Source organism: Tubulanus polymorphus, chromosome 5, assembly GCF_964204645.1.
Source record: "Tubulanus polymorphus chromosome 5, tnTubPoly1.2, whole genome shotgun sequence".
NCBI lineage: Eukaryota > Metazoa > Nemertea > Palaeonemertea > Tubulaniformes > Tubulanidae > Tubulanus > Tubulanus polymorphus.
In genome coordinates this window covers 2,346,971-2,370,537 of record NC_134029.1, presented here as the reverse complement: position 1 = coordinate 2,370,537, position 23,567 = coordinate 2,346,971, and the positions used below count along the sequence as shown (strand labels likewise).

The 23,567-nt window shown below is 39.9% G+C and overlaps 1 pseudogene; it reads right to left on the bottom strand.

The window, feature by feature from the left end:
- Nucleotides 1-22,526, bottom strand: part of LOC141906006 (LHFPL tetraspan subfamily member 3 protein pseudogene) — a 28,301-nt pseudogene extending 5,775 nt beyond the window's left edge.
- Between the last annotated feature and the right edge of the window lie 1,041 nt (nucleotides 22,527-23,567).

The following is a 23,567-nucleotide window of genomic DNA, read 5'->3' as shown; positions in this document are numbered from 1 at the left end:
ACGCGTTTTACGCTCATATAACAATCAAATAAACTTATTCGTATTCTATTTTTAACCATCCATAGTTATGCAGGCCCGTATTTAGGGGTCCACCCTGATGGCAGCAAATTCTCCTTATCCTTTCAATCTCACTATTGATTCGCGGCCAAATTGTCGGAAAATTAAGTTGGTCTTCTTCCATCTTTACCCCAATAAACTGAGTCTGAAATCGCTCCTATTTCGATCCAATGTTCACGACCTTTCTGGAGTAGCATACCAGGACCCCGATTCAACAACGCACCATTAGCGTGTGCGCCTTAGAAAAAGTAAACTTTCTCGTGGAAGTTGAATCCCACAACGTAATGGCTGGCCACGGGCCTGTTTTGGGTGGTACCCAATCCATTAAAAAAACTATAGCGACTTTTTTTCGTTCCGATGATTCGGAAAAAATGTTTCTCCCGATAGTAGCTTCACCTGAATCGGTGCGCTGAATGCTGTTGTCCCTGGTAACAGCATCAGGAGCAATGACACAAGAAAATCCACACGCACGGGCGTTTCAATGCAATAGAGCAGTTAACGCAAGCTCGACCATGCATTATGGATAAACGCTTAGGCCTAAGCCGAAGAGGAAATGCAGTGGCTAAGAAACTCACAGGGAATAAACACCACTGACCAGCGCACGCTAATCTAGTTGGCGGTACCTCTTAGATGAACCAAATTGGCCATCATACTCTATCACACACATGCAATATAGCAAATAAAATTGCACAACATAGCCGTCGGATATGGAATTTAAGACCACTTTAGCATTTCCTTGTCTACTTGGTAAGTTGCGCGTAAATGCGGATCGCCCTAGGTTATATCCATCCCGCTGCTCTCAGTACGGAGGATGGTACATGTTACTGCCGTGCCATAAACGTCTAGTAAAAGGAAGAACGCGTACCAATAATTGCTTTGAAGAGATTACTGTAACAATCTTGTCAATGAGTTATGCATATAGTAGAGAATCATGTTTCTTCATTGTAGTTACTAATGCTCTACTGTTCGCAATGACAACAGTGACATTGAATTTCACCGTATGTTACTCGTGTTACTGGGGTATAAATAAAACCGATGTAAAAACAAGGTGGACCAGTGCATTGCCTAACGATGTCTGGTGCGGTGAGGTGATCGGTAAAGACTTTGAAAAGTGAAATAGACAAAAATGCCAACATACCTCGTCTCATACCGTTTTTAGATTTTTCAGGTATTTCCGAGATTTTTGTTGGGCATTATGTAACCTTGTGTGGCCCGGATAGCGGTATGACGGCACCAGACCGCAATCAGCTTCGATATATATATATATAAAGGAAAAGCTTGTTTTGGTTTCTGTGCTTCTTCTGCATCAACGAAACCAAATTCAGCACGCGAGATGAACGAACAATTGAGCGCTCGTGTGGAAAGGTACCGGTCATAAGTGACAGCGTGATCAATGAAGAGGTTATTGCACCTGACATACTAACTAATTGAAGACCACTAGTGCCTGCTGATTACGAGTGGTTGAACAGTTCCCGCGAAGCTCCGCTGGGATGCTTCCCCTTTTGTGTTTACGGGGGAGCTATGGACACCATAAGTGAAATGATGTCGTCAAGTCGGTATTGACACCTCAAACTATATATAGCAATTGTCTCTTGTGTACAGTACTTCAATAGATAGGAATCCTTTACTCGTGGGACCTCATTTATACCACTATATTTAATCAATGTGCAGCTTCTGGATCTTTCAGCAGTTCTCGGATTAGGTTTGACTTGAAATTAGTTAATTCTCAATGTTTTATCCTGAAGTCATGATAATACGTTATATATACTCATGGACATTTCTAGGGTTCCTGGTAAGAAGCATATGGTAGAAGATGATGCTCAGATAGATCATGTTTCCTGTCCATCATCAATCTGTCAGGTTTAGTTATTTACGGCGTCCATCTTAAATGAGATAATTACGGTGCATGTGATTAACGTCCAGTAGAGAAGAAGAGACGAAATCTGCTCATACGAGGCGCAGGAGACGTTAAGATGTGTACATATGATTCAATTATCAGATTAATGAGTAAATCAAATTTGCACCAGAGGGTCAATGAACACGTTATGACGAGTTAGGTCGATGGGAATTGCGGAAATTTCAATTACTGACCACGAAACTGATTAATACCACAATTCACAATGCGGAATGATTATTGGTTGTCCTTGACTTGTACTGGGGAACACTGGACAAATTAGATCGTTCAAAAACCGTCATCAACCGGCACACAGACACGTTAAACTACGTCTTCATATTTCATTTTCAGTTTTTGGCAACAACTGACTCCTGCACAATCATACATAGATAATTATATTAAACATTGCTAGCTATATCATGGGAAAACTCAATGATATTTTGTAATGAAATGACAACAAATCACCTTAATAAGCTTATCGTTACAAAAACATAGATATTTGAGCAACTGAATTTTGACCGTGCGAACGATTTTCATTGTTAAATCTAGGTTATTTAATTTTTGAATATAAAATATCCTAGTAAGCTCACTAAAACTGATATTTTAGCGTATCAGAAAACCGACTCACTTTATGCCTATCTGAACGCAATACAGACTGAATCTATATAGAATGGTGTGAAAACGCTATAACTGCGTTGATCGCGCGCAAGTGATTTCTATCGTAATTGCGGCCATTAAACCGCTCAGATTGCCGTATTTAGACGCAGTAACCGGTCAACAAACCGCCAGAAAAACCTCCATAAACCCGCCCCGTTTCTACCTTTTATTTCCCGACAAGAAGTAACCGAACAATAGCAATAACGCCATAAATCATGACTACGCATTTATCAAGCACCATCACAACCGCGGCTGCGACGCCGTTTCTAGTTTTATGATCTCTGATAGTTTCCCCTTTTGAAAGTGTAACAGAAAAAAATTGTCACATGGGAAACAATAACAAAATTCTCAATCTATTAGAAGCGAACACTTCTTGCGTATGTTTTCCTTACGTCATAGGTGGAACAAACGTGGAGAAATTTAAGAAAATCTGAAAAACGCAGAGGAATTGAAGAAGTAAAGGAACACTGTGACGTCACGGGTAGAATCTCGATATACACGAAACCCTTTTTTAAGATATTTCATATTTTCAATATTATTGCTATTTCTCATATCACAACTTCACGGAATCAGACAATAATAGAATAATCAGACTCATAAAGATGCTACATTAAAAGTTAATCTCGAAAGGGTTCAGTAACAGTAATTTAGTGGTATCACCACAGGTTTGATGTCCTGCTAGTGAGATCGGGGAACACGGCACTTTCAGTGGCTCATATCAGGTCCGATGCTGATGAAAATAACAAGGTATTGTTTATATCTATGTTTATCTCTTCACCTGTAATTGGAAATTGTGCCTAGAATTTATAGCTGGTTTATAGAAAGTCGTTAGTCGCCTCCGCTGGCTCAGGTTTTCATTTCAATTCATCGATATCTGAGAAAACGACTTAAGCCTAGTTCTATTATAAGTGGCTTAGAAACCTGTTTGTCAAAAGCAGTTTGTTCATCAAAAAAGCTTTAGCGTTGATAGAATGAACTGGTTCAGACTTAAATAACTCGCGTGCCACAGTGGGAATACCGAACCGTGACAGTTCTATATAACGAATCAATTCAAGTCAATTAATCTTTATTAATTCCGTTAAGTACACACGTCTTCCTAGGATCAGATAAGTTAATAGCGATAATAATACAATACAAGACAAAACAAAACGTCACTCACAAAAAATGACCGGTAGCCCAATACAACGAAAATATACAACGTAGGCTGGTCCTCGCTTGCCAGGGTTTGATAGCCGAATTAAGCATTTCAAAAGTTTGTTTTTTTTCATGTGAACTCAAGAAGAAGCGAGAGATCTACGCAGCACCTTTTCTGGAATACTTGTCACAAACAAACTAAGCCTGGCTTATAATACCTGAGTCACGCGCCAGACACAGCTGGACGTGATATAAATAACGTAACATTTTCAATAATACGCGAGATGATATTTCCGTCTACCGGGCAGAGAGCCGCGTTCATCCATAGTGCTGAACGATGATATATTGATTCAGCTTCCAGTAACTGGGTTATACTGATCTGATCATTTTGATAATTTGTACCTATTATCGGTGCAGTCAAGCGTCCGTCAGATATGATGTTAAAGGACTGTACCCAGTTATCACCAGCAGCACCAGCACCAACAGAAGCAGCCGCAGCAGCACCAGCAGCACCAGCAGTGGCACTGACAGTGGCAGTAGCTGCAGCACCAGCAGACATTGATATGTGATACGCATCGTTAACTTTGTAGTCGTGGTATCGTCTAAAAACATCTCTGTCATTCTAATAACAGTAATAATTAAATAAAGAGACTATCTATCAATCCCCCTCTGAATGTCAAATGGTATGAGTAAAATCAATGTTGTCCGTATCACAGTAAAATCGAAAAGGAGACAGAGACAGTTTTAAGAGCTGTAGAGAGCGGGCGAAGTATCGGTTTTATCGCTGGATCAGAGTCGTCCACTTGGTGAGTCGACAGTCGATCCAATTAACCAAATGCAAAGATGTACGAAATCACAGCAACCTTTAAATAACCGTAAATCCCAGAAATCGACAGAAATCATACAAAACGCCGTCAGGATGCCATAAAAGAGAGCCATAAAACTTTCTGCCCGGGAAAGAGTCGTATTCTCTAGGTATTTAACAAGATGGAGGCAATCAATGCGAGCTTTTCAGCTCATTTCCCGCACAAACGATTACCGAGCATTTCTAGACCGTCGAGTGGAGACAGGTCTAGAATCCTGATCTTACTCAACACTGTGTGACGTGTAAGACATTTCGTGAATTGGGCACACTGACTAAGGTAACTACAGCGATACTTCTATCGCATTCTATAACATAATAGCATTCCCGAATAGCATAAAGTCGAAACTTTGAATAAACTCTTATAGCTGAAGGAAACTTTTCGGACTCAGTGCGGGATTTTATATCATCGTTACAACACGCCGTCTCAGACTGTTTCACCAATAGTTACTTCTATTGCACACGTTCCCGGTATCCAAAAACCGATTCACATTCGCGCTTGGAAAATGACGCCCGTATCACTGTTAAACGCCGGTGGCTGTATATGCTAGGAATCAATTTAAAGGTTTAATTTACAAATAAGAACTTTTTGATTTTCACTCTTCAGTGCGTCGTCGCCGTCTCGCTTTTGGCTAGTCGTAAATGCATTGTAATCTAGTCTCCCGACATGATTAGCCTCTAGAAAGAAGAAAACATTTTTTCCGCATCGATATTTTCCAGTTTCGGAAACAACAAGTGTATCGTGAGCCTCTACTTAGTAAGCCTTATTCGATCAGCATCCGAGAAACACATGATACTCGGGAGATCGACCCGAATATAATATCACCTGCAACTAGACAAACGAAATATCTGCGAGGCTTCAATATTAGTATCGCTGAAAGAGAGAGAGAGAGACAGACGCGGATATTGCAAACAGATTAGGGTCATTGATCTATGATGCGCAGCGCAGTATATCGCCATAGGCAACTTTCATACGAGTATAACACGAATTCAACTTAATCGAGCAGAAAACAAATACTTCATATGAAAGATACGAACTCGCTCCGGAAATCAAATAGATCGTCCTCTGTTCATCAGTAACACGGGGGGGGGGGGGTTCGGTAAATAGACTTTGATGCCAGCTATACATATTCAATTGTACTGGTGTATTATCATCCTCGACTCCGGAAACCAGCGCTGAATAGGAGGCAAGGTTGTCAACTAAAAAATAGATTAGCTCTCGTAATTGCTACCTGTAGACGAGGGTTTGCACAGAAATAGACAGCTTCAGTGTATGGGTGGGAGGATGCTTGGGTCACGATGGTTAATGATCAGTCGAATCGGCTGGGTCGAATCCCGTCATATGGATCGATCATGGGTAGGTAGGTTCGAACCCCATGAAATCATTATTCGCTCGTGAATTTTCATTGATTTATTTTCAACGATACATGTGGTAATATGAGCCAGTAATAGACGGTTATTTTTAGAAGGAATAATGTACTTTCACACATATTTTCTTCGTTATCGTTGAATAGAGGAAAAAAACAATAAATACCATTAGGTTCGGGTTAGACAGATGTAGTTTATATGGGAGAAGACGGCGGGTGATTTCACTGAAACAGATGTTTTCACCTGTAAACTCATGGAATCTGCGGAGCAGCCGCGAAGCACAACCGGGCATGTTTCATTTCGTCGGAAACAAACGACGTCATTCAGCTTTTTATGTTTTTTTTTGTGGTTTTTTTTATTGAAATAGAAAATATCGAAGGTACACATATCGGAACGATTCCATGAACCACAATACAGAAACGGCCGATCATAGTCAAAAGTATTCGAGCCCCTAAGTGGGACTGCTCCGCATTGCGTAGTAGCCACAGGGAAGCGAGCAAATTAGAATATTTCGCTAAGTAGAGGACAGATACCTACCTGCAGCAATAGCTCATTTGAAAACGAAATTTCAGGCTTGGAATGTTTTCCGTGGCTTAGTCTCTCGAAAAATGTATTAGCTCGATTTCCATTGTAGGAAGATTTGAAATCTAAAATGAATAGCATTTGTAAATAGTTGACTAACGGTTTCGGTTTCTACGAAGCGCTATGTTGTCCTCCCATACGCAAATAACTGCTTAAGAATCTACACTCTAAAGACGAGCTACCAGAGATGAAACCATTTGTCCATCCACCAGAAACAACATATTATGGCAAAAATACAAATAACCACACAGAGAAGATATTTCCTGGCATATGCACTTTTTAACCCTTCTGTCGGTTTCAACATGAGTCAAAGTAACATACGGATTATAAGTCTAGAGCGGCAACATAGAAAACACTCCCTTCAGTCTCATTTCATCAGCAGACACATTCATACATGGTTCGTTAGTTCGCCGCACGGCAATTAGAAGAGAATTCCATTTGAACGACTGCCTTTAATTACTTTCAGTGTCATTATCAGTGTTTTGCACGGTGTTTGTGGCTGTCGCGGTTCGCATCAGGTTTTAATAATAACGCGCTTTCTTTCTTTCTCTCTCAATAAAACATCAGCAGATGACGAATAATGCTTTATATTATAGTTTCACTAACGATATTTGTTCGTTCACGATTCACTGAATGTTCGATTCTGCACCACACGCCTAGGCTAGAATTAGCTACAATACACAAACGCTTTAAAATCAATATCCACTGAGGCAAGACCTTAATTTAGGGAAATCAATTGTTATCACTTTAGGAAAAAAGGATGATTTCATGCATGGATTTCAGTTCTACAGTTTCTGGAGGAAAAAGATTGGAATGAAGCTCTTGTGCAAAGATTTCCTAGCTATTTTTCGAGTCATCGACTAGGACTGAATCCTGTAAACAACAAACACGTTACAGAATGTGTTCGTGAACTCGATGATATCTATTATTCACAAATCCTCTGAATGTCACAGACCGAGATGACAGCACATTCTCGAGAATCAATTCTGAGCTAAAAACAATTTTCTATTCGCTTAATCTTGCGTTATCAATGTTTTGTTTCAGTTTTGTTGGATCTAAGTATTTCGGATCTATATTCCAAGTTTTTTGAATATAAAGTTTATATTACATGAGCTGAGTTGTAAGAGATCGCTATTTTGAAAAATAGATTTGATGTTTGGATCGGGTTCTCCCTAATTGCCAAACACCTATACAGTCTTAACAGACTCTAGTTCATCTCAGCCTTGTCTGGCGCTGCAAGAGAAATATAAATCGCATTTCGGAAATTCGAAATGTTACATCCGTGTAATTTCATCCTTTAACACTCACCCGTAATACAAACGGAAATTAGGACATGCCCGATTGCCCATCGGAGCTGTTGCTGAGACGTATCTTTTGTGTCGCTATATCTAATCAATACGCATTGAAATGAATTCTAAATTTCAATCTACAAGAAAATTTGCGATCGATGACTTAAACGCACTCGATTCGCGTGACCAGCGTTAATCACGATTCGATCGGCTTCAAATCGATTGAAAATTCATACAATCAATTGATTACCCGTTACCCTTTACCCTTTAGATTAAAACATCAGAAAACAGTTCGTCTTATTGCGCGAATATTCAACTACAAACACTTTAAAAGCACTGGCTTCAAACTACATGATAAACGTATACACATAGAGATTGAACTCAATGTATCTATTTCAAGATCGAATCAAGATAAAAGTTATTTAATTGATTTAAGATCATTTGGGAAATGGATATCTATAAGTAGCGACGAACACAAATACATCCATAAAAATACATCGAAATAAACTGGTAATCAGTAATAACGATCGGAGATATGGATGATCAGTTCACTCGTGGTTCCTGTTTGACATATAGGAGTTAGAGGTCACATCCTCGGGCAACATTTCATTTAGATAAGTATGACGTCACAGCACCAGGTTAGAGATCTTTCTGGCTTCGATGTCTTCATTACAAACAGCTTTGAGCGATATGAAATGATATTCTTGACATAAAAGAAAATATCAGTAAACGAGAGACATAAATAAGAATAACTTCCAGGTCGGAGAGCGGGTTATATATGTGTTACCGCCGCGAGGTTGTGAGGCTCTTTTGACAATAGTTTTTGATGTATATTTTCGGGAGTGGCTCAGGAGCACTTCCATCCCATACCATTTGCATAATGGGTACCGCCTGAAGTGAAATTTGAAAAAAAAAACAACCCGGAATTAACCGCGGGTCATAGAACCCGAAAAAAGATGAGTATGTGATTTAGTTGAGACGAGGCTGATCCGGAGAATAGATCGACAAATCTTTAAGAATATGGCAGATCAGTGATTTCGGTTGAAGGACCGGAGTTCATGATCACCTGTTAGCGAAATATAGATATGAGTACCACTTCACTGGCGTGAATCGTTACTCAGGTATCTTTCACGCTGACCTCAGGTCACGCTGACACAACTCTCATCTACGATAATGATAATATCCAGTGAAAACGATCCTTATAACTGTTATTGTACCGGTGCTAGCGGCGCAGTTTTCGTCATAAATATTAGATGAGTGGATACGATACCTCAGTCACTCGGCGCACCGTGTTATGACTAACAGCGCTACCGAGGCTTTAATGGTCACGACGTTAATAAAAACCTTTTCCGTTCGTCCAAAAAACAACCCAAAGTCGAGATAGTACTCAATATGATCCGACCTTGACATCCGTCACGCGTATGAGTAGTGCGCGAGTGGATTGTCAGTGACTCGGAGACTGTTGTTTATTCAGTTGGTCGTCGTTCGATAAAAAACGTTAAGGGCTTCGTAGCTATCTCTTTCTTTTGTAAAGCCTGAGAAATGAGTCAACGCATTCGAAAGACTCCAACTAGAGAATGATGACAAAGGTGAATCGGACGCTTAAGGTGAATTTCAGGTTGGAGTAAACCGTTTACAGTGATCTAAACGACCCGTCCCACCCGAGCTAGATCCCTGCACTTTATAACATATTACCGCGGTAAATCACGAATCCCGATCAACTTGGTTCAAGTTGCGCGATTCATCATTCATTGAATTTGAGTAATAATGGATAGATTTTAGTTGAATCAGAAGAAATCCGTCATCTTTGTCCAAACGCACACCAGCGACACCTCGTGGATCCTCGATTGCCACAAGCGGAATCCTCGATTGCCACAGTCGAACGTAAGAGTAATCACGTGACGTGTGTATAGAATTATGAATCAAGTGATTTTGTTCGGTAACAAAAATCCATAGTAATCTTACAAATAACCTCCTCAGTGAGATAGACGGGATGTCAGGTTAATTTTACTGTGGATGGCGCTTCTCGAACGAGCATCGATCCTGTAATCCTGCATTGTGAAGCTGTTCACACACGGCGTTAAATCTTCTATCGATCCGTGCGGAGCGTAGCGAATCAATTGACCATCTTAATCCTGCCCGTATCCCTAATCCTTAATGGAAGCACGATCTCTGACCCATACAATTACTGTAAAATCCCCGTAATAGGATGTGACAATAGCTCGCAATAGCGGCCGATGAGAGCGAGGATTTTCCGCCATTGAGGCACAATTTTTATGTACAACTGCCGCTCCCTCTCCCTCTCCCTCTCCCTCTCCCTCTCCCTCTCCCTCTCCCTCTCCCTCTCCCTCTCCCTCTCCCTCTCCCCTCCCCTCCCCTCCCTCTCCCTCTCCCTCTCCCTCTCCCTCTCCCTCTCCCTCTCCCTCTCCCTCTCCCTCTCCCTCTCCCTCTCCCTCTCCCTCTCCCTCTCCCTCTCCCTCTCCCTCTCCCTCTCCCTCTCCCCTCCCTCTCCCTTTCCCTCTCCCTCTCCCTCTCCCTCTCCCTCTCCCTCTCCCTCTCCCTCTCCCTCTCCCTCTCCCTCTCCCTCTCCCTCTCCCTCTCCCTCTCCCTCTCCCTCTCCCTCTCCCTCTCCCTCTCCCTCTCCCTCTCCCTCTCCCTCTCCCTCTCCCTCTCACTCGATGGGGACTTTAATTTCCTACGTCTACACATAAACCACGTCGCCCTTCTATTGACCAAATTAGCCTGCAGGATATTCAGTCACAAACAAACAAATAAAGCGGAGACGAAACTACCTACGACACAAATAACAAACTCCACTCCATTTTAGATTCTGTATATATAAGTGATGAGTGTTTTATCTTTGAATTCGATCATCAAGGATGCACACTAAGTACACGCACCTTGAACACATAATCGAAATTCTATTTAAACGGGAAACTGACTGAAATTTGGATTTCAAAGCGTTTTTCGCACGATACATTTCTACGATTCGGGATAGAAACGCAGTCAGTCGGGTTGATGATAAAAATGTTGTTCCGCTAACGGCATTTATTTATCTCTCGTCAGTAGGTATCCGATGATAGCGCGATATCTTGTGGCTTCCTATATCTGTCAGACAGCGACGGATCCATTGATAAACACCGGCTTTCAGCGCGTAGAAAATGTAATTATTTCACTATTCGTCAGCATTACGTCCATTATTACGCAACACTCGCTGACTGACCGATGTTAATTTGTCGTTGTATTCGCACGAGAGAGAGAGTGAGAGAAAAAAAAACATCGGCGTCATCACTGAGTCGTCCCCGGTATACAAGTGTGTAATCCCAGTCCTCCATCAATCAACACAGTCTGCGACGGTAGAACCAGAAACACATCGCCAACAATCCGTTACCTCCTAAATATAGCCACTGTAGAAACATTAAATTGTCATTGTTGGTTTATTCCGTTTATTCAGGGCTTTGTCACTAATTAGATACCGAAATGTCGTCGTGGTTGAGACGATCATTATGTTGACGACTTACGACAAAATGCCGTCTTATGCTCAGGTAAATTGAATTGGATTCGAAATACTCGAACTTGCCGACTCCAAAATAGACCCGACTTTTCCAATGACGACTTGAGTTTGATTCAATTACCAACATTTTAGATTTAAGTCTGAATCTACAGTTGAAACATTTGAAATGAAATAATTTCAACTCTATTAGTCCAACTTAAAACTGACAACAAATCTGTAGAACCGGGAACTGTGGAAGGCTATAGTCGTTATGAAAAGGTTCTGAACTGATTTTCTCAGTTAATGTCAAGGATTTTGTGTTATGCCAAACGAAATTTAATTTCCAGCTTATATTTTTAGATGAAAATAAATAAAAAATCTATTTGTGAAAGATTTAATGAATTTGTATTTCAGAGAAATTGATATAGCGGCATCAAAACGAATGAAACTGATCTCTCTCTCTCTCCTCCTCTCTCTCTCTCTCTCTTTCTCTCCCTTTCTCTCTCTCTATTCTCTCTCTTGTATGTTTGATGTATTATACTTAAATAACCTCTGAATTAGACGTGAAATTTGAAACCTACGTCAACAGAGGCTGATATGAAATTACTGTAAATCAGTAAATCGCGTTATTATTAAATATAGAATTGAACGGAACATCGACCTCAGGTTGGAATATGAATCAAGGCAATTTAAATAGAGACTCAAAACCAATATAGACACGCAGTAGCTTGGCTAATACCCAGGTGCGTTTGGGAAAAGATCGATGGCGTCCAATAGATCGGATTGGGCTCAGGAAATGTGCATTTTATTCAAATACTTACTATTTGTAGATTGATAGGTCATATTCTTCAGTTTCACTCGAGCAATGCCAATCGAAGTTCTTAGCACAAGTGAACCAAAGAGAAATTCTAGAATGCATGGAATTATGTTTTTCAGTGCGATCGGTTGAGATCGGTATCTGTGAGACTGAATGGGGGTCCTGGTCCTAAAATTGCACAGAGGAAGTTGGACTTTTGTTGATAAATCAATGAGTTGGGCAACACCGACACTGTCCCGATCAAATTGCATGGTTTTACTGGGACTCGAACGCGTCAGTCTCTACTTCCTATCCACCAAGCCCCGAAGACCCTATGCTGGAATAAAAAGATGGTTATTCTTGCAATCGGCCCTTGCCCTTCCATGTTTGTGCCTCATCGATTGAACAGTAATGAAATTTGTCACAGACAAGGAGTTGGATGTATTTTGATGCACCGTATATAGAATGTCTTTACTTTCACATTCATTGACTTCTAGCATTTTCTCTAAACAGTGACGACAACATTTCACGATCGACGCAACCAGCGGTAAACATGCAGTCTTTACTGCAGCCGTGAATAACTTGTGAATACTATTTCCCGTTGAACGCACATCACAAACAGTTAGCAACTGGAAAATGATGAATGCAGGAAAAAATGCGCTCCAGTGGCGAGTCACACGGTTTTAATGTCAGAGACCCAGCAGCGTATTAGCGCATTCAGCCGGACACGGTTGGTCTCCGAGACTCATCTAGTCGTTCCCGCACGCCGACATCAAACAAACACAGCATCATTCATCAATTCGATCAGTAAACAAAATCCTATAATTGGCTTTCACTTTCCTTTCACATTAAACTACCGTCTATTTGGCGGCGGCGGCGGCGGTGGTGATATCTCGTACCGTGCGCGTATCTAAAATCGGTTTCAATATCGTTCAATATTCATTCGTTTGAAAAAGAAAATTTCAAATCGGGCGCCGGCGCGGCTTTGAATAGATCACGAAACGTAAACGGCGCAAATCTAGTTGACGAGGGGTTAATAGCGATAAGGAAACTAGAGCTATCCATCAGGCTTTACTGGTTCGGTCCGTTTATTCGCGATGACAGCCATCAAGAAGTTACAAATTCATTAAACTGATGCGACGTTCGTGACCATTTCTATGTATTCCGATATCAATGAATACCCGTAATACAGGATCGGAATACTAATACGTAATTTACACTATCACCCGCCTCGTATACGGCAGTTTTTATGCCCGGCGTTTCGTTCGCTAACTTCTTTTGTCAACGACGAAGAATGGTAAAAAGCTAGATTTGAATCGCTTCGCCAAACGGGTGAGAGACGGTTGAAATCCATCGGGGAAAACTGCGATAAACTCCTTCAGTCCGCGTTGAATTTGTAATAGAGAGTAATGAACGGTTTGGCGGCGCATCGTTTCAGTCGAAAGGGCTACAATTTGTCGTCCGTCGGTGCATTTTGATCGATGGGGAATTTTTTTCGTAGACGAAGAGAAAAAGACAGAGAGGAAAAAATTCAATACACCGAGCAAAACCGTGTTCTTTCCATCGAAAGAGAAAAATCACTTGATGAGAAAACGACCTATTTGTCTAGAGCTTCTTTCATAGAAACTTGTTCGAGATTCGCTAGAACAAGATCCAGGATAAAATAGAGAGAAATCGACGATAAAACGAATTTCATCGAAATGTCAAAGACTTTCTTAGATTATGAGGAAGCAAGTTTTGACATTAAAACAAAACACACAAAAAGCTCGGAAACAAAGAATATGCATGTTTTCGAGCAAGGAAGTACCAGAAAGTTCCGGCATTAATCGTTTCTGGGGTTTTGAACTCGATATTCACTTCCCACGAGATTCCAAAATCAATACAGAAAATATTCCAATAGTGTACTTGATATCGGTGAGACATTAAACTACTTTACAATTGATTGTGGTTTTGTTTTTTTTTCATCATTTCATAAGAGTCTGTGCCAGGTTCCGGTCAGTAGAGTGTTCGAGTTTGATGTGATTTATTATATCGCTTATACCCGCATACAATGAGAAGGGAGGAACGAAGGGAGGGAGGGAGAAGGGGGTATTTACACAAATATAATTCACTCGCTGAGATTATAGAACTCCTCATATCATGGACTCAGAGTCCATGGTTCAACCACTCAAGTGCCGGTCAATTGGCGGTCAAATGAAACACTGGTTGAGACATCTTGGTCAGTGCTGCGCGTAACAGAGGCAATTTAGTCGACTTTGTGCTGAAAAAAAAGAGTTCTATTTGACTAGTAGAGTGTAATTAAATCGACTGTCAGCGAATTGCTAATGATTTATAATCTTGATGTGAATACAAACTACATTCAGTTCATTACATGACGTATTGAAGCGTACCTCCTCATCAACTGACTGTCGTACTGAAAATACCGTCAGTCACACAATCTACTGATTTCCTAGATGAAGATTGATGTCTGTTCGAATAACATCTATTACGTAATCTCAGAAACATCTGGACCCGGTTGCACAGTTTTTTGAACTGGCGACTGTAGTATTGAGTCAGGATTCTTTGAAGAATTAATTCAACCAAGAACCAGTTCAACATTTGGATTTATTCATTGATATGATTACATTATAAGTCTATGTACGGAAGTAGTAAGGGCACCGGAACTAGTGAAACACTGGTTGCTAGTTCGACTCCCGAATATCAGGTGAATCTTCTCGAGGTTCGAATCCTTTTTTTCGGAAACTTTGCGCTCCTATACAATTTCACATTTATTTTTGGTCAATTAGCGATTAGAAAATTGTCTTTTGAAAAAAACTGGTTTTTCGGAGAGTAATTACGCTGAAGTATGATAGATCTCCCGTTGTCTTCAAAATAGATTATTTTTTACGCTGGAACCCGCACTGCTAGAGGCGGCGGTTTATCCTTAGTTGCACACATACAGACTCTGCAGATAGTTAAATGAAATTATGACTCGGCGAACACAAGTCAGCGCACGAGTCTTTGCGCAACGGATCGTGAAAAATTGTTTCCACTAGACAAAAATCAAGGAACTGGAAAACATCTTTGTATGATATACAGCACAGCATCGGAAGTATAGTGCGGTCGAATAGAAGTAATACGGGGATGGTCATCGAGCTGTAACCTGTAGATTCCAGGACAAATAGAAGAATTTTCAGACTCTATAAAGTATAAGTGACGATAGCAGCAATTTTAATCTAGATGACAAATTCATTGAATTTGTGTTACCTTGATGTTTCTAGGATTTTCTGGAGAAAAAAAATTGTTCCCATATCATAACTGGCAATAATGACGGACCACCACTGTATACTGCTTATAGGAAATATCCTAATGAATAGAGATCATTATTTTACGCTGAAACTTTCTGAAAATGAGTATATAAGCATATTCTTTTCTTTTGGTCGATGTCCAAGTCGACTGCGCACGAGGGGACCGGATGGCTTTAGTCGTTTAGATCTGTTGTCTTGAATATCGTCGCGTGTTATTGTTCGTTACTGACCAAGTTACAGATCACCGCTGGTGTTTATTGACTGAATACTGAGCCGTAATGAAATCGAATGAAATCATCAATAAGTTTATTTATAACGCATCCCGTCAATATAGCGGTGAATATAGCCTGAAGCGAGCAGCGGTAAGCGAGGGACACGTTATGTCCGGAAGTTTTTATCAGTTTACACGGACGGCTAGTTTGTAACGAGGCGGTTGTATCTAATTAGACCGATGCGCGAACAGGAATGACCCGCGAACCCCGGAGAATCTTCCTCGCAAATCAAACTGACACTAGGGGTCAGCACATGTGCGGTCATCGCTCCGATTCGATTAAGCGCACGCGTCGATCGATTTTGACTCCACGACGCGCGCCGAGGCGACTCGGGATTTTTTCCCAGGTTTCGATTTTCTTTATCATCCGTCTCAAAAGCTAATAATCAACCGCGGCTAATCCGGGATTCGAGCGAATTGAAAACTTCTCGAATTGTCTGTCGTCTGCACCTGTGTTCACCTGGCGCTGACACCTTTGAAATCACGGCGTCAAAAGACATCGACATTCGTTAATGAGAAAATGATTAAAAAGTCTTGGTTTTAATCTCACCGTTAATGAACGTATCGGAAATCTATACGAAATTCTCCTCAGTCGGTCTACGTGGTAATATTGAAATCTATAATTCCGATGACGTAATCATCTATTATTGCATTGCATTCGCTCGCGGAAAAAAAACTTTCCGTGGACAAAATTCATTCTACGGTCTTAATTATTACCGGATTGTTGCATTCAATACCGAGTATGTGATGTATATCAGCTTTCTTTGCTCGTCTTTTGAAAGGCAGACACTAGGCGCTACAGGGAAGATTCGTGATGACTTGTCGATTCTGTCAGGCTTCACGCTGGTAAACATGGTCAATTAATTCGCCAGTTGTCTCTCAATTATCACATTCTCATTATTCTCACCCTTGGTCAATACGTAACGAACGTACGTTTTTTTCTCTCTAACAGGGAGGGATATGAGTCATTTTTCAGACGTATAGTAAACTAGGAATTGTCGCTACACTACAATTACTCTGATAATCTACCCATAGGCAATGCTTGTATGAAGTCATAGCTTTTTATGTCAAACACATCTTTGATATAGATTTTTTCTTTTTAGAAATAGGAATTATTCATATACTCATATATTTTTAGCGCTTATCAGTAATCAGTCAGTCAGATATAACATGCCCATCGGGCAACCAATTCGATTCTGATTTGATAATACAATTATGTCCAGTTTAACCCATTTCTGTGGAACTGGATGCTGATTATTTGTGCAATTCATTTTCATATTTCTAAGAAAATGTAATCGAGTTGCACGTGTTTTATACGTCAGTGAGTTGAGTCAATCTAGTTCCATCATTATATATTAATAGGCGAGAATAGCGAGGAAATAACTCAGCAATTCGTACGGTTTTGTCACCGCTGTCTAAATAATACCAGACATACGAGTTGATACGAACAAAAAGTGAGGTATTACTTTCAGCGGCGTTGATGGTTTGCACCACTCGCTGCTGCAGTGCTCCACTCAGAATGCGTGGCCACACGAAACCGATAGGAAACAGAGAACGGTGCCACGATGAATGGCACGAGTGTACGTACATTTAGCGAGCAGGAAAAATGAACAACCATCGAGTGAGGACATAAATTACCTTTTTACGACACTTCAGCCACTAATGCGTGATGACAAATACCGTACAAACCGAAACACTTCATCCGGAGTCATCTGTCAATATTTGAGAATAAAAAACCGGTTTCCACGGACGCGGAATAGAAACAACATCTAAATACCACATTTATTATATTACATTACGGGGTCATTTTTAAAGTTTAGTGAAAATCTCTATAAACCGAATATAAACAGTGACTTCTATAGGAATTGCGATTTTACTGAAACGGAATAATTCGTTGGAAATGCCACCATATTGAATGAAGACTAAGAATGTTTATTGCGACTACAATTTTTCAGTCGTTTCCAAACTTCTGATGATACATCTAGGAAACAGCCAACACGACGTGGCCTCATTGTTTGAGTATTGGATATTCATTCCTGTAAAGGGGACACCGGGAAAATACACAAACTACAAAACTCATTTTTTTTTCAACGTAGCGGAGGATCTGTACATTGTCTATAACAATTGAATTTCTATACATACAACGCGTGTATATCATCTCGTAATCAACTAGATGAAAACTTATGGCATTTAAAAGATATTGGGTTTTCTAAATGCCCTGCAGATCTATTAGCGAATGAACAGACGATTTTAATGTAGAATGCATTCTGATTTTGAGAAGTCACTCGCGGCAATTCTACGAATATACGTTTTACCGAATATTGACGATAGCGAAATAGTGTGACTTTCAATTTGCAGAAACTTTTCATCCTTTGGGTGTGTGAGAGATATCGATTACGAGTCGTAAACTCTTCCTTCCCGATTGAGTGTTGGGCCTCGGGTAAAATCGGGTCTCCGCTGATTAGAATATATTGAACCTATTATGAAATTTCTCGCCACTAATCGAGAATTCGACGCGACTTCTTTTTGAATTATTAATCTACGACGATTTCAATATTTTAGAGTTTCTTATAGGGAATCGAATAAGTCGACCCGAGGGTTCCGAGGTAACCCGCCATTCAGAATTTGGCTCTGGGAAATAAGCATATTTCGCAGATCATTTTTCTGCACTCTTTGAAAAAAAGTTATGAACGAAGAAATTTCGATATTTTGTATGCCTATTAGAAACCCCGGGCGCATCTCCGGAATACCTATCACTTGTTGGAAGAAAAAGATTAATAGTAACTGAAAATGAATTCAAAAGGCTGTAAATCAAATAGAAATGCCTCGGGTTGACTTGAATCATCATTAAAATCTTTATAAAACTCGTCGACGCAGCGATGCGGAATTTCTTACGCGTTTTTGTGTAATTAGTTGGCAGAGTAAACTTCACTAGCCACTGGCTTCATATATATATATATACGTGGCTTTTTCAGTTTATCAGGATGTCATTATTTTGTTATTAGTCGAACTGTGAAATTATCTCAAACGGATCGAAGGTAATTATCTGTCGTATCGGGGCAAGATGCGATCAAAGAAAAGTCAATTTCAAAAACGTGTCGGGCATTAATTTTGCGTAAGATAATGACGTCTAAAATCCGCTGTTTTTCACTTGAAATAACCGGAGCGTAGCAATATGTCTTTAAAGCTTTCTATTCATGTTAGAATATGTAAAATCCAATGTAAGAATAAATCACGTACACTTTGTTCCTAGTTCGAATTTTCAATATTCATTTCGAGCAATTCAATTCAATCTTGATTTAATCAACTCATGTCGGCTCAGTTTATTGGTATTTTGTCATCGTTAAAGTCTCAATCGATCCATCGCACTATATCTCTTTGAAAATGAAAAAAATATTTACGCAAATAGTTTATTCTTTTAAATGTAATGTTTGTATGAGGGTCACGGACATTTTCTAACACAATTGTACAATTGACTTTCCGATAAATATGTCTATAGATATATATGTATATATATTCAGTTCGTTCGTAAATAAGTTTTGTGATAACATCAACTACAATGCATCGCAAAAAGAACTTCAAATACACCCCGCGGGAAACAAAAACTTTAACATACTTTCCAAATCTAAAATGTTTAGCCGCAAATTGATTTCCTGGCTACCTATTATCTGTACTGAAAAAATTGTAAATACTCGTATTATATACAACTTGGAGCAAAAAGGTTTCGAGAACTTTTTTTCTAAATTGGATAACAAAAAACTTCAAATAGAATCCTAGTACTTAAAATAGTCTAAATATGAATTGATATCTATTGAAAAATGTATTGATTTGTCTCTCCGATTCCAATTATGAGTTCGACGAAACGAGAAATTGAAACTCGAATGTTTTTTTTGTACAAGAAAAAATTATGATTTTCATGTGCAAAATATTGATATTGACTGCGATTCAATAAAAAAAGATGAATAGATTCAAAATAATAGATCCTCCAGTGTAGCGAAACAGAATTTCAATACCACCATAGACATAGTGCAATAGGTATATTTGTATCTTAAAGTTCGTGGTGACTGAAGATTCATCAGTGAACAGTGCTATAAGATGCGGGTATACGCGATGTGACTACGAGAATTCCTCTAAGTTCTGACTTCCTGAAGTGGTCCTTCGCCGGTCACGCATTCACCGAATGTTCCCTCATCTACTGACATTGAAGAATGTCAAATAGATGAAAGAAATTAGCCTTCAAAGACAGCCACAGACGGAATAGAGGTTGTCGGCGTGTTCCTATGGAGTTGGTGAAGATGAATCACTCGTTGCTAGCTGTCGTCCTTCTGTCTGTCACACTCGAATCTAATTCTAGTTTGAGTAAGAGCTGGTTTCTTTCCGTTTGTTTTAATCTCAACTCACGTAAAATGAGCGGATCGAATTAACATTACTGAAGACAGCAAATGCTGCGGATAAATAGGGTCTTACTGATCTAGTTAAAAAGTGTTCTAACTCACAAGTTTCGCAACACTGATATTATCAAAATAACAGGGAATCAATGTTCAGAGAAATCGCATTGGCCACGCCAGATCCGAGGCCCGTGGAGTCCGGAATAACGAAGTTATATATGAAATTACTAGCGTTCGGTATTTGTGAATATCACGCTTTAAAGGAAAACTCGATCATGATTTTGTTTTCATGTATAATTAGAGTTCGAAAATAAATCGTAAACGAATGGAGTCACGACTAGACTTTTTTATATAAATGTATTTTGACTTTATTTATTCTCTCGAAGAGCGGTGGAACATGCATTACTGAAACAATTATCTAATACGCAGATGGAAAAACATGCCGCCTAAATACTTCATTCATAAACATTGTAAGATATTTAATATGGACCTGATCTATCAAAACGTCATCTTACCTCAGCAGGGATTCGAACCTGATGGCATCGCGATATCGACTCTGGCTCTCTCCTGCCGTGGCGCGCGAAGTTCGAATTTTCTGCCGAGGGAGGATGACAAATTGCTTGCTGCTGCTGCGGACTACAACGCAATGTTTTACAGTCGCTTCTGTATTAAAATTATGGAACTATCTTCTGAAATAACATGACTTATAGAAATATGATTACGCATTACATGTATTTACATTGAAATTCATAGACGGGACAAACAATTGTAAAAGTTGTCTAATCGCTAGGACATGTATAGTTAAATCGTACAAAGAAATAAAACATAGTTATTTCGATAATAGTGATAAGATTATATTTGAATCAAGATCATTGGAAATTTGGACTGGATTCTTTCAACGGATACTTGTTCATACGGCTATAAGTCAAAGATTTGGCTGCCCTAATTGAACCCATTGTGTGATTTTACCAGTTCATTGATGACCAACTTCCTTAGCAAGTGAGTTTATCAGAGCTCCTGGTCGAGTATGAATCTCTGTGGTGGTTATAGTCGAATGATTTAGTAACTGTGCCGTTATGGGTATCATAGTGATCAGGTAATAGTTTCGCTTGTCTTTTAGCGAGCACGAACGCTAACGTAGCCAGAACAAACGCGTCAAATATACCAATAATCGCTAATATATAGGCCCATCTGATCCCGCAGTTTGAGATTGCGAACCCTTTCGCCGCTGAGCCGCATATTCGCTTCACGACCACGACGTCCCATCCAGCCGGGTAGATGACGCAAGCCATGAACATGCACAATCCGGAGAATATCTGCAGCCAACCGCAAACCATGAACACCAGTGCGGTGCTTATAAAGAAAAACAACACCATCAAACAAATACATAACATTATAATAACCACTGAAAACCCGACCAGGACAGTCGACGCTCGGGAACTATTACTCAAAATAGAATTGAAATTTCCCAGTTCTCCTTGACATACTAAATCAGCGCCTGTTTGAAATAGTTCGCAGTATTCGTACAGACCGAAGTGTCCAGTACCGGGACTGGTCGGGGTATCGCCGATCCATTGAGGCTGAATAAAAACGACGATGTTTATGATACCGAAACAAACAGTGAATATTCCCCACATGACCCCGATCGCTCGGGAATTGCGAACATAGTTCGTGTGATAAACTCGAGACATCTCCATCGCGAAGCCGTGATTTAGGAAGCCGAGATTTCCCCTGCAAAACGTTCAAATCAAGGAATTAGATATACAGTCGTTTCTTGAAACGATCCCTTCGCCCTCTAACGTTTTTTGGGTTGTTTATCTCAGCTGGAATATATCCTGAAATGTTTCGTTTGATGGAATGCGTGTTCATAATAAAAATAGATTAAAATCTTGCACACGTACAGACTACCTCTATACGTCTATATTGCCCGAAAGCATAATTACTCATCGTATGAACCGGTAATATAAATGATGTAATATCTAGGATAATTAGTTATTATGGATTTGAGTATATTCATAACTGAATTGAATTGACCAGCAACCAGCCTAGCCCCGATATATCGATCACGTAGCGTGTATCCTTTCAAAAAAAGTATTTGAAAATTAGTTTATCAAAAATGAAATAAGAGTCACGAAATATATTGAATAACAAATTGAATGCCAAAATTATAATTGTTATTCTATAAGGCCAAGATTATTGATGGCAGTGCACAGGATTGTCGCTGTAGAAATTGATGAAACCTTTGTACAAGATGTTAATAAGCGAGTGATTTAGTTATGTAATTTAGAATGTTTATCTTATAATAATAGTTCTACCCACCTCGATAATAGATAGAAAAGATGTATTTCGCTATGGCATAAACATTGTTATTATCATCGGTTAAAATGGCGACCGACCGTCATCCACAGATGGGACTTGTACGTGTACGTGTAGTCATGAGCGCTGTACTGTAGTTGGGTGGCAACACCTTGCAGTTAGTAGACTGAGCTCATATTGATTTCCATTTATTCACAGTACCTTCACCTAGTGCTTGTTAGAACGGAACAATATTAGATATTAATTTATTCATCATTCGGCCCCGGTGGTGCGCGGTTAACAGTTGACTCACATTTCATTAAAAATCTAGTTAAATTCACCTCATTCGTTAGTGGATAAACACCCGAAAATATATCTTACAACAATTGGCGATTGTTTATTTTCTAAATCAGATTGACAAAACCAAACTCTTGTTCTACGTTAATAACAAGATACGCAATTCGTTTTGCTATTTCATTCAGCATGAGAATCGCCTGAGAATACCCGCTAGATATCTGCAAGAACGAACAATTGTTTGTATTGCCGGTAACCAGGAGAGGGACTGTCAGGTGCTGCCATGTAAGCGCGGTGGCTGGAAGTACTAACCGGCGAATCTGGAGTCAAATTTGACCAAGACCCTTGAGACTGTCAGGTTACGAACCGCAAATGTCTCTTTTTCTTCGGTTCAAATATCGTGAAAAAACCCAAGCAATTTATTGCAAATGGAAGGGGAAACGCGGAATGGACTCGTGTCATCGGCGTATTAAATTCTAAATCTGCAGAACTTGTTATTTTTTTCTATGTCAATGTTGACGCCGCGGCTGAACCCGCAAAATTACTACAACGCCGGAAGACCTTCCGGGATTCTTATCGAGCGTATTATTTTCTTTCTGCGGCCGTTGAACATCGACTCAGCGCGAATAAAACACTAATTCATTATTGGAACGTCGTGTCTTCAATTCGGAAGTCGTGTTTTCAGGCGATGAGTCAAGTACGATCTGAGAATGTTAATAAATTGATACAGCTCCACAGCGGCGGCAGCCGGGTGTTGTTAGCCTCGTAGCTTCTACGACTTCGATCTTCTTTTTTCTTTAAAAAAGGAAATTTTCAACCCTGGCGTCGTGTGGAAACACCGACCTTTTACAACACGCTCGAATTAACAGTTTCAAGAGATAATTCCGCATGATTTTCCAG